This window comes from Neovison vison, chromosome 2, assembly GCF_020171115.1.
Source record: "Neovison vison isolate M4711 chromosome 2, ASM_NN_V1, whole genome shotgun sequence".
NCBI classification, from domain to species: Eukaryota; Metazoa; Chordata; class Mammalia; order Carnivora; family Mustelidae; genus Neogale; species Neogale vison.
The window spans coordinates 98,969,184-98,981,513 of record NC_058092.1 but is presented as its reverse complement, the minus strand read 5'-3'; the positions used below and the strand labels follow the sequence as shown (position 1 = coordinate 98,981,513).

General features: G+C 39.3%; 1 protein-coding gene across 1 annotated transcript in view; it reads left to right on the top strand.

The window, feature by feature from the left end:
* The first annotated feature begins 4,722 nt into the window (after window positions 1-4,722).
* Window positions 4,723-12,330, top strand: part of CSDE1 (cold shock domain containing E1) — a 40,127-nt gene continuing 32,519 nt past the window's right edge. Inside the window, exon 1 of the mRNA XM_044238969.1 lies at window positions 4,723-4,822. The gene's annotated coding sequence lies outside the window, so the exon portion shown is untranslated. The remainder of the gene's footprint in view (window positions 4,823-12,330) is intronic.

Below are 12,330 nucleotides of genomic sequence, written 5' to 3'. Positions count from 1 at the left end.
TATAATAAAATTTATTACTACAAAGAAAGAGACTTAAAAGAGTTAGGCTTTGTGAAGAAGTTTTAGGAATACCTTCACCAATTTACTTTGCTTATTTTTTTACTTTATATACACATAAGAGTGATACATGATAAAAATATTTTTACTTTTATCTGATTAGACCTAAAGTACATCTAAATAAGTTTTAAACAGCTCCATTAATAAATATAAAAATTCTAAGTAATAACAATGTTATGTCAGGGTGAAAATAGCAACATATTTTCTTCTTGCTGGCGTACAAATAATGATGTATCATACAATCAATACTGTCTTAGATTTAATGAAATATATAACTCATTCATTCGATGACTATTTACTTAATATATTAAGTAATACATTATATTAGTAATACATTATATTAAGTAATACATTACTTAATATATTAAGTAATATAACAGGGACTGTTATATTATAACCCTGTCCTAGGGTTAGGGGATGCAATGATGAACCAGAGAACTGACGCTTGGACTATTGTTGAGGAAGAAGAGGAATAAACAAATTCATAAATGTGTTAATTTTGGATAACAACACATTATGAAAACAATAAAACAAGTTAATGTTATAGAGAGTCATGGCAATAGTGCATATTTTTACTTTAGAGAAGATCTTTGTAAGGCCATAACATTTGAGCTAAAATCTGAATGATGAGAAACTGTCAAAAAGTGATGGTTGGTGTTGGTGGTGGGGCACCTGGTTGGTTCGGTTGGTTGAGCATTAATCAGGCTCTTGGTTTCTGCTCAGGTCATGATCTCGGGGCCTGAAATTGAGCTCCATGTTGGCCTCCATGCTCAGCAGGGCATCTGCTTCAGGATTCTCTCCCGCTTCCTCTGCCCCTCCCACCCTGAGTGTGCACGTGTGCGGTGCACGTGTGTGTGCGCTCTCTCTCTCTCTCTCTCAAATGAATAAAATAAATCTTTAAAAAACGTGATGATTTGGGGAAAGAGAATTCCAGATGGAGGCAACAGTAAATGCAAGAGTTCTGAGTAGGAACAAATCTACAATGTTGGAAGAACCAAAACAGCAATGGAATTGAATCGCGGTGAACTAGATGTTAGAGATTTAGTGGGAACTAGGTCATTTAGGGCTCTGTAGGCCATGGTAAAATAGTTTGGATTTTAGTTTAAGTGCAGTTGGTTTTCATTTGGGTCTAATTTAAGTTTGGTTAACAATATGCTTTTGCTCCACCTTTCCCTTTGGTTAACTGATTCCCAAAACTGAAGTGTTATGATGACTACCTTTATAATGCAGCAGCTTAGCAAGTCCACATAATTCTTGCCTTCAGTGCAACACTGACACTTTAAAGGAAAGCATAGAGTTTTTGCACTATTCTTATTTAGATTCTAACATTTTATTACATATTTCTTATTTTTATTTACATAATGCATTTGAACTGTTGGGGGCTTGTTAATGAATAAAAAATTTTGGAATGCAGGATTCTAGGATTAAATCTTAATTGTTTCTTAATAATAAGAAATGATGAGGGGTGCCTGGGTGATTCAGTCGTTAAGTGTCTGCCTTTGGCTAGGGTCCTGATCCCAGGACCCTGGGATCGAGCCCTGCATTGGGCTTCCTGCTCTGCAGGGAGCCTGCTTCTCCCTCTCCCACACCCCCTGCTTGTGTTCCCTGTCTTGCTGTGTCTCTCTCTGTCCAATAAATAAATAAAATCTTGAAGAAGAAGAAGGAGGAGGAGGAGAAGAAATGATTATTCTTTATGAAAGTTGCTGCTCTAAATGGTGTTTTCCTGTTCTGAAATCTTGAATATGGATCCCCTTACTATCCACTATTACCAAAATTTTATAAAAGAAGTTCCCTTTACCTTCCCTAAATAGGAAGGACATAATGTCAGAATAAAGAGTCCAAATCTTGAATAAAGTTAGCCTTATTTTATTAAAAAATCTCCACACTGACCTAATTTTTCTCATTTCATAGAGAATTTAGAAAAGTCTCATCCTATACAGTTGCCATCACTGCTCAAGAAAACTTTACAAATGTGTAAAGATTGGTTACTTTTGTTTGTCAAATATACAAGAGATAAGTGCTTATTGATATTCATAGAGAGATTAAGAAAAACAATCATAATCGATTTCATTGCCTCTATGTTTCTCAGAGAAGAAAAACTAATATGATAAATACCAAAAATAATATGTACTTTTTTTTTTTTTTTAAAGATTCCATTCACTTATTTGACAGAGAGAGATCACAAGAGGCAGGCAGAGAGAGAGGAGGAAGCAGGCTCCCTGCTGAGCAGAGAGCCCGATGCGGGACTCGATCCCAGGACCCTGAGATCATGACCCGAGCCGAAGGCAGCGGCTTAACCCACTGAGCCACCCAGGCGCCCCAATATGTACTTTTTTTTGCTTCATGTTATTCCTTAATACACTTGATCTTAGCCAAAAGGCCAAGAAGCAATCACATTACTCCTTCATAGACTATCTCCTCAAAATCCATGACTACCCCATTATATAGGGAAAGGTTTACCAAGTGATTTCACAAGTTTCTGCTTTAACTTCTGTTTTAAAAAATAAACCTAGGGGTGCCTAGGTGGCTCAGTGGGTTAAGCCTCTGCCTTTGGTTCAGGTCATGATCCCAGGGTCCTGGGATGGAGGCCTGCATCCAGCTCTCTGCTCAGCAGAGTGCCTGCTTCCCCCTCTATCTCTGCCTGCTGCTCTGCCTACTTGTGATCTGTCTCTCTGTGTCAAATAAATAAATAAAATATTTTATTAAAAAAAGTGATCACTATACATTTTTTCAGCTTTTTTACTTCAAAATTAACCTGAAAAAAAATTATTGCCGTAAAATGTAGTGATCTTCTAAAACTGAAATCAACCTCTAGTTATGGGTAGTACTTGTAGAAAGAATAAATCACTTAAACTGTGATTTAAATCAAATGACTCCATCTTTTGTTTTCTTGAATGCATTGGGGAGCTAAAATGTAAGCCTCTGGATGTAAGCATATTTGCATTTTTGGTTAAACGTAAACTGATACTAATTATGGACTGAGGAGGAATTTAAAGGCAACTGAGACAATCAGAATGATGAGGATGAAATGGTTATATGATTTAAGAAGGTATTTAGAAATTATGTGTAATGGTAGAAATCAAGACTCACTCATTCTTATTCTTTCTTATTAATTGGAATTATATATATAGAATTTGAGACTATTACTCCTTACATTTCCCATTACTGTGATTTGAGAATGTGCACTCTTAGACCTAATTCTACTTTTAGCCCAGCTTCACATGACCTTGTTTCTAGTGCAAGAGCCCAGGGCAGTTTCTCTGTAACATTAGATTGGATTATCCAGACTAGATCTATTGCTAAGAAAAGATCTCAATTTAAGAAATGGACAAAGGAAACAAAACAGTTGGTTTGATATATTAAATGATTTGTACTGCCCCAAAAGAACATTCCAATTTCTGCCAACTTTTTACACTGTTGTTCAGTGTTACTCATTCAACAAGCCTTTGAGAGTTGTCTATGCCAAGCATTGTCAGGACCAAGTATGCAAAGATGAATGTCATAGGCTCTGTCTTAAAGTATCACTAGCTAGTATAAACTAATAATTACTTACAGTAAGCGATGAAAAGTATTGAAAGCAAATACATAGCAAATATCTTGTGCCTAGGAAAGCGTGGGAAGGCATCAAAGAAAACAAAGAGGCTGCTAGGAGGTGGAATGTAATTGGACCAATAGCAACAGAGGTAAGAGGAAAATCTTTTAAAAAATCTTAAGTAGGATACTGCCTCCTCTTAGAATTCGATAATTTGTCCAGTATTGGAGGCTACTTACTCTCTTAACACTGCATCTTTCCTTCATTGCACTTATTTCACTGAGTACCTTTAAAATTTGTTTTTGTGATTACTGAATGATGCTAGACTGAAAGTTCCTTGAGGGCAGAACCATATCCATTTGTCTTGAAAACGGTATACACCCCAACGGTGACACATAAGAGACGCAGGATAATTATGTGTTGAAAGCGAAAATAAAGTGGCTATCAGAGTTCTCAGGAGCATGACTGGTCGATTTGCCCTGATTTCAACATTTTAGTTACTGATTCAGCCTCTTTGATTACCGGATAAACCACGAATATCTTGTGGTAATTACAAAGGTCAGATGAAGGTTTTTGGGGGGTTTTTTGGCTGTTTTTTTAAATGGTTATGCGCCTTGCTCACTCTTGTCCGTCGTTGCAAGCAATATAGTTTCTGGGAGACAACGGTCTCACGTAAAACTTCCAAATTACCTTACTAAAAACCTACTCTATATTAATGAAAATGTCAATATATTATAGCAAACAATAGGTGGAAAAAACTTGCATTATGAGGAGAAACTAGGGTTTGGGGCTTCTGGATTATCTGAGAAAAAGCGAAATCCTTTATATGACATTCCTGGATATGCCCTCTAAATCGTTCGCCCTCAAGTTTACCCTGGTCTCGAGGCTTAAGGTATATTCAGGTTTGCTAAGACCAGAGACGCCGAAAGTTACCCGCCACCCCTCCCCATGCGTCGCAGCGGAGTCAGTAAACACAGATTGCTTCCTGCAGCTCACGGGTAAGGGAATGTAGGGTAACGCGGGCAACCATATTGGTTGTGGTTAAGCGCAGCGCTCTGCTTGGCGTCACTCAGCCCTCGCGCGCAGGCGTATTAGGAGCACCCCCACCCCACCCCGCGCTTCCCGTGCACGCGCTCGGAGCCCGCAACTCTCGCGAGAGAAGCGAGATTTATTCCTACGTACCGGGCCGTGCTGCTTATGGCGGCGCTGGAGAGGGGGCGCTGAGCTGTTGGGGTGAGTACGACCTCGGGGTCCAACTGGGGGTAGCAAGAAGCCAGGTTAGGGGCAGATAAGAAGACCAAGATTAACGGGAGAGGCTTCTGAGCAAGGTGGCCACTCCTAGGGCTCCGGGCAGGGAAGATCTCACCCTGAGTCTTTACCCCGGGCTTTCCCACCTGGGCCTCGTTTAACTGTCTAAGCCTCACGTCAGGCCGCAGAGCTGAAACGAAGAGTCGAACCCAGGCAGGCGCGCGTGGTAGTGGTGGTAGTGACTACAGTGGGGGGAGGGAGCGAAAATGGAGGCTCCGACCGCAGCCAAGATGGAGGCAGGGGTGCGGGGCTCGGGCGCGGAGGCTGCTGGGAATTGTAGTCTAGTCACTTCCTCCTCTGCGGTTTGGCTGGGGAAACGGGAACTACAAGTCCCGGCGGGCGGGGCGAGGGGGTGGTGGCGCGGTCCTTTGTGTGAAGCTGGAGGAGCCGGAGGCCGAGAGAGAGGGGCCTACTTCGGACTCTGTAGTTTACTGTCCGTCACCTGCTTGGGGGTCTGACTACGAGTGCCAGAGCGCAGTGCGGTAGAGGCGCCTCCTTTGTGTGTGGACTGACCCTGCTCCATCAAAATGCTTAGAGGCATCTCCTTTCCCCGACCACGTCTGGCACAGTAGCTTAGCCGAAGTGTCATCTTTACTTCCACTCACCTGGAGCTGTCTGTCTTCAGTCTCTGCACCCAGCCTTCCTTTCTTGCTTCCTCTTCGGGTTTTTGAGAAAGGAAACCAGTCCCTGATCTTAGGCACGTGGCTCTTATTCCTTTATCCTGGGATTAGGGCGTGCTGTTAGAACCACCATCTCTGGCTCTTGCGGTGCAAAAGCCCGGTCTGCGTTGAGCAATGAACAGCGTGGCTTCGTCATACTGTGTAGGGTTAGTTTTTTAGAGCCCTGGTTGGAGACACTTGTGGTTTTTAACCATTTTATCAGTACGAAATTTCAGTGCCACGGTTCTTTTGCTTTAAGGTTTTCCTTTAGAAACACCTAGACGGCTTCTTTCTTGCTTGACTCAAAAGTGAGGTGGGGAACGCTGCCTAAAAACTGCTTTCAATCTGCAGACACAGAAATCTGAACATTGTAGGAGGAGGTAATTGATTTGCACCTAAAATGAGTGAAAGAATGTGGTCCTCTTTAAAGAGCGTGGAGACAGGGTTGGAGAGGGAGGGGAAGACTCTCAAAGGCACTGTGGTGGTTAAATTTCCTTTGAGAGACTTAGGTTAAGAGGAAGATACATGAACTGACAGCTCTTGGCCAGAGCAACTGGTCTATAAAAATGTAGGTACCAAGTTGTAGCTCATAAGTTATTCTGTATCAAAATGCTGAGTAATTTGCATTTTGAGTTTCTAGAAGATGAGCATTCTCAATACTACATTGAGGGGCAGTATAATACCTTGGTCCTTTTGGGGTACTAATGAATAATAGGTGTTCTGGGTGTGGATAGATGGGTTAATATGCCTGAACGGGCATATGCCTGAGTCATAATATTTAGATAAAAATTCAGTCTTGTTTCTTTTTTTTCCTTTTAACCTTAGGCCTGAAATAAGAGAGATGGTAGTGGTTTGAGTGATTTTGCAGCTGCTCTGGATGTTTACCATTGAGATGAGTATTTATAGCAGCTGAGTTGAAAAGTAAAGTATTTGAGGCGCAGAAGATAGGTTTTCTTTTTTTGTAATTAAGTTCTGACTTACAAAGTACGACCTTTAGAGTGTTGTTGAAAATTCTAGTAAATTCCTGCAAATCAAAAAGGAGAGCATGAAAGCTGACATACAGTCCTGCTTTTTCCCCCTCCTATTTTCCCCTGCCATCCATGTAAAGACCCACTCCAAAGGGCCATCCAACATTTTTAAAAAATTAGTTTCTTTTAAAATGTGCTAACATATACTAACATAAAATTTATCAGTTTTAATCTTTTTTTTTAAGTGTATGGTTTAGAGTTACTAAGTTCATTCATGTTGTTGTGAGGGCCATATTTTTGACAAGGTAGTTGAAACATGATAATGCTGTTTGGAAAGATTTTTTTTTTTTAAGGAGCTGAACTTTAGGATGGTATTATGAAATACGACAAAAATCCTGATTTTGTTAAATAAACACAGGATTGATGTGTCTTCTTAGCTTTGTCTTTTAAAAAACCAAAAGGGAACCTTCTTTGAGATCATGAACTCAAACTATCTCATGGAGAGGTGTCTGTAAATCTTGTAGGATTTTTCATAATAGAGAATTACAGCCACAAAAATTATAACTTTCTTTTTTTCTCTCTCTCTCTCTCCCTTTTTTTTTTAAAGACTTCATAGCTAGAATGTCTCCAGGGGTGAATCTGCTTTGGTAGGACTGACTTTTTTCCCTTGAATTCCATCATTTCTTGATGTTAAATTCTTTTTGTCGAGTCAGGATTTAAAAATTCCTTTGTCTATAGATATTGGAATGTTTTTCACTTCCACGTATGAGTACCAAGTTAAAAACAATGGAGAACTTTTTTTCAGTTCATACTGCCAAGTTTGAGGAACTGTGCTACATTTTTCATTAGGGTTATTAAACTGGAATATGATATCTTAGGCAGTATTCTGTTCAGAAGTATTGAATAGTAATTTTATTTTTGGAGTGTTTTTTATACTTAGTATGTCCTTTAATGCTGAGGCAAAACTGTGTAGTTGAAAATAAACTAATAAGCAGTTTCTTCATAGTTAACATGTAGGCTATCCATTGGTTTGTATCTATAGCCAGTAGATAACCACAGCTAGTTATTTGGATTTCTGCTTCTCAAATGTAGTAGGTACCAAGCTCCGGCTATGGTTTGCTAGATAACTGCCTCCTTTTAACTCTGAAAATCTTCTTCCAGGAGTTTTTTGTTTACTATTTATTGGGTATGCCAGTGCCTTTTGCCCTCGTGAGCCTATACTTACTGTGACCAGTATTGTAGCCCGTAGCCATGTGTGGCTGTTGGGCATTTAAGCTGTGTACATTCTGAATTGAACTGTGTTGTAATTGTAAAATAGACGTTGGATTTCAGAGAAAACTTTTTTAAGATTGATTATATATGGAAAATAACATTTTGGATATATTTGATTAAACAGATGTAATTAAAATTAGTTTCACCTGTTTTGGCTTTTTAAAAGATTTTATTATTTGATAGCATGTGCGTGCACAATCAGGGATAGCAGCAGGGAGAGGGAGAAGCAGAGCCTGATGTGATGGGGGGCTTGATCTCAGCACCCTGAGATCATGACCTGAGCCGAAGGCAGACACTTAACTGGCTGAGCCAGCCACCCAGGTGCCCGATTTCTCTCAATTTTAATATGATTACCGGAAAATTTTAAATTACATATATGGGTTGCACTGTGTTTCTTTTGGGACAGTGCTGGTCTGCACTATTTTCTGAGTTTGTGTCTGGAACATTTAGCTTCCTATACTGGCATCTGTCCTATTTCAAAGTGTCAGTGTATTGTAAAAACAGTTAAGTGATAAATGAATACATAACTTTAAATGTCTTAACAGCTGTTCAGGTAACAACTCATCATAATTGCTGTTACTAAACATACACAAAAAAATAATTGTAACAATTTCTCTCTCATTTCTGCCTGACATGTTACTGACTTAAATTGGTTAATTATCTGAACTCTGTCATTTTCCATAGATTCTAAAGTGAAAGTGAATTAAAACCTGTTAAGCTCTTCAGTTTTACAGGTTATTGCAAAATCTGACATACTTAAACTTGTCTTGAGTTATAATCAAGAAATATGAAGGAGGAAGTTAGGGTAAGAATATTATTCATATAAAGCAACAGTAGAGAGCTTTCTCAGTCCCATGCTGTGTAATTGGATCTTCACTCCTCTCAAAAAAGGGAGCGGAGGACACCTGGGTGGCTCAGTGGGTTAAAGCCTCTGCCTTCGGCTCCCGTCGTGATCCCAGGGTCCTGGGATCCAGCCCCTCATCGGGCTCTCTGCTCAGCAGGAAGCCTGCTTCTGCCTCTCTCTCTGCCTGCCTCTTGGCCTACTTGTGAGATCTATCAAATAAATAAATAAAATCTTTAAAAAAAAAAAAAAGTTACTTAAGAAAGTGGGTTGGGGGGGAGACTTTTAGACTGGTTTAGCCTTTCGTTAACATTCTCCCCCAAGTGAGTGCTGTACAAACTCTGAGAATAATGTCAAAATGATGAAGTGAGTTATGGGATAGATTTTAGGTGGGTTGCTGGCCACATAAGTTTATTAATTCAGCGTGTATTTAGTAGTTTCTAGTAGTCCTTTTGAGCTAAAGCAGTGAACTGGAGAAGACTATAAATAAAACAGGTGATGATAATTTTAAGACGGGTGAAATAGGGAATAACTAATTGGGTTATCAGTTTAAGTAAAGGAATTAGCTTTAACTCCTAACTAAAACAATGACATAATAGTTAGGGTTGTTTCTGTTTCCAGACTGAGCAGAAAGAAAGGAAGTAGATTACTTAACAATCAGGGAGACTTTCAGATCCAACTATCAATTAGTATTATAGTTGTTACTCTGTATTTCATGTGACTTAAGTATCTAGCCTTTGGGGGATAGAGGGAGTGCACTGTGTTCAGAGGTTTACGGCCGAAGAGTTTATCAGTACCACCCATGAATGTTAATAATCTTGGCATGAGTGCATAACTAATTTTATTAAAATGCCCAGTGGGTACTTTCTAAGTGTTTCGTTAAGTGTTAATTTGACTGGAAAGTGTCTAGTTAGCCATAGAAATCTCTTAGCTATGAAGGTAATAATGAAGTGAAATTCTACCATTTTGGGTTTTTCATGGTAGTTGGTGGGTTTGTTTGAGCTTTAATGGATCCTGATAGGCTTCATTAGTGCCCAAGGCTGGGTCTGCAGTGCTCCAAGTTTTAGATTCTGGAAGTCTCATTTCTCTGTTACTATGTGTCAAATTAGACAGTTCTTAACATAATACAACACCCTAGACGGGGTTAATCCAATTCAAGTTTTTCAAGGTAGGTTGTTTTTCTTAATTCCCCCCACCGTGAGATACACAAGCTTGTCCTTAGCAGTTTGATGAAATTCGTATCTGTTTTATGATACAGCAATTTTGAGGTCTTTGGGTTCATAAGTCGATGTAAAAAATATTAAGATTAAACCAGTGTTTTGAGTCTATATTTTTTTTAAGATTTTATTTATTTATTTGACAGAGAGAGATCACAAGTAGGCAGAGAGGCAGGTGTGGGGGAGGAGGAAACAGGCTCCCTGCTGAGCAGACAGTCCAACATGGACACAGGACTTCATCTGAGGACCTTGAGATCATGACCTGAGCAGAAGGCAGAGGCTTAACCCACTGAGCCACCCAGGCACCCCTCGAGTTTGTATTTTTAAAAGAAGACATTATTTCTTGGTGGGATAAGTAAGACTATACAGCTAACCAAAACAAAATTTTTTAGAAGTTGGTAGAACTGTCTGCCCTTAAATTGTGGTGTCATTTCCTATTATGGATTAACTACCTCTTTGCTATTGTTGTTTGGCAGTGATGGTGGTTAAGTGGTTAAGTTTGGCAGTGATGTATGCTGCATTAGATGCTGAAGGGGGCTGTGGTAAATATACTTGAGTTTGTTTCATAATTGGAGGATCAAGATACATAAAAATGTGAATTAAAGCAAAGTGCGGAAATGATTTGGTATCAGAAAGAACGATGCCAACAATGGGAGTTAGTGCCTCACATAGTGGAAATTAACATAAATCTACTGGAATGGTCAAGAAAAACTTCTTTATTTCTTTGAAGATGGCAAAAATTACTTTCTTTGTGAGAAGAGGACCCATATATATGCATGAAGAAGACTAGAATTCAGGCATCTCCCAGGGATTATACTTAAGGATTAGGCAGGAAAATACACCTATCTAGGAGAAGATCTGGAGAGAGGGAAAAGGTAAAAATGGAAAGGTAGAATAGAGAACATCGTAAATGGTGATTCTTATATCCTGGCTGCAAGTCAGAAACACAGGGGCAGGGGTAGAGAAGGATAAAATGTACCAACTCCCGGACCTAACCCTAGTGAAATTAAATTAGAATCTCAAGGTAGGATCCAGGCTTTATTTATAAGTTACCCAGGTGGTTGGGTTGGATGTGTGGCCAGGATTAAGAACTTCCCATCTAGAATGCTGGAGAAATCACTGAAGATTTTGGACAATGAAATGAGTGAAATTGGAATTTAGATCCATCAGTCTGGCAGTGTTATGTGACAGAATGGAAAAGGTTGACAAAAGAAGTTAGCAGATGTGTTAGATATTTGGACTAAAATGTGATGTCATTTAAGACAAAAGATCTCAGTAAGGAGGTATTGATAAGACTTGGCAACATCTGGTGTGAAGGTGGAGTGGGAAGAATCAAAGATCATAACAGAAGTGGCCCTACTGCAGGCCACTTAAATTATTCATTGAGTGGGGACTGGGTGTAAATATTATTTAAAACTTAACAAGTGATTGGCAACAATTGCTCTAAGAAGTATCTAGTGTGGGAAATAGAATGATCCAAATAAAATCTGAAAGATGGGACAAGTGTAATATTTGAAGAGATAATATAAAGTCAGGAACTGTTAGGTATAGCCCCCTCCCCCCCAGAAACAGCGCCATAAGTCAGCCGTTGATAGGTTTTCATTTTGCATATGTGAAACTGAAATTTAGAGAGATGAAGTGACTTGTTCATGGCATTTTACTAGGAAGTGTCAGTGAATGAACTTGAGCTCTCCTAGTCTAAACTATTTCACAATCTCTGGCCTCTCACCATATAGTCATTCTTATTTCTGATGTTTTTAAAATAAATACAACATTATGGGTGCCTGGGTGGCTCAGTAAGTTAAGCCTCTGTCTTTGGCTTAGGTCATGATCTCAGGGTCCTGGGATCAAGCCCTGCATGGCATCAGACTCTGCTCAGCGGGGAGCCTGCTTCCCCTTCTCTCTCCACCTGCCTCTCTGCCTACTTGTGATCTCTCTGTCAGATAAATAAATAAAATCTTTTAATAAATAAATAAGTAAATATACCATTCATTTTTTTCAGCATTTCTAAAACCAAATCTACTTTTTCTTCTCCCCATATAAATCATTTAGCTAACAGCACCAGTTTAGTTAATATCCCAGTCAGTGCAAAAGAATCATTTTTATGGCCAATATAAAGCACAATTCTGTGGCTTTACTTATAAATATATTTCGCTTCCCATCTCCTCTCATCTTAATTGTTTCTTTTTTATAGGCATTTCTCATCTATTTCTGGCAACAGCTCAAATGAGATTTCTGTTTCCTTCACTAAGTCATCTCTCATAGGATTTCAAGACTTAATACCCTTTCATCAAGAGCTAAGGCTTTCTATTTCCTGTTATATCAAGTTGAAATACTTCATAATCTGGCTCCAATACACCTGTCATACCACATATCCCATTTCACTTTAAGCTAGCCCTCTGTTCTGGCTGGACTAGCCTATTGATTTCTCTGAAACAAGCCACGCTATTGCCATGGTCCTTCATGTCATAAATCT